Consider the following 204-nt stretch of genomic DNA (forward strand, 5'->3'; position numbering starts at 1 on the left):
AAGCCGCTACGGGGAGAGACCTGGGGAGATGTGAAGCGGGGGTGGGAGAGGGACCTGGCGGCAGCGAGTAGGTGAGTAGCGTTTGCCAACAGTCCCTGCTCCCTCTACCCCGGCCTCTGCAGATCTGTGGGTCTGTGGGTCTGTGTCAAGTATCCGGCGGCGCACCCGCGGCGAGGATCAAGAAAAGGGGAGACATCAAAGATA

General features: G+C 61.8%; 1 protein-coding gene across 2 annotated transcripts in view; it reads left to right on the forward strand.

Moving 5' to 3' along the window:
• The window catches only part of LOC102262987 (protein BEX2), a 13,091-nt gene that overhangs the window by 11,891 nt on the left and 996 nt on the right, over positions 1-204 (forward strand). Inside the window, exon 1 of one of the 2 annotated variants that reach the window (XM_014532285.1) lies at positions 98-203. The exons of the other annotated variant lie outside the window; for it this stretch is intronic. The gene's annotated coding sequence lies outside the window, so the exon portion shown is untranslated. Of the gene's footprint in view, positions 1-97; position 204 lie in introns of those variants that run through there. 2 annotated transcript variants of the gene reach the window in all.

This window comes from Myotis brandtii, unplaced genomic scaffold (assembly GCF_000412655.1).
Source record: "Myotis brandtii unplaced genomic scaffold, ASM41265v1 scaffold87, whole genome shotgun sequence".
Lineage (NCBI taxonomy): Eukaryota > Metazoa > Chordata > Mammalia > Chiroptera > Vespertilionidae > Myotis > Myotis brandtii.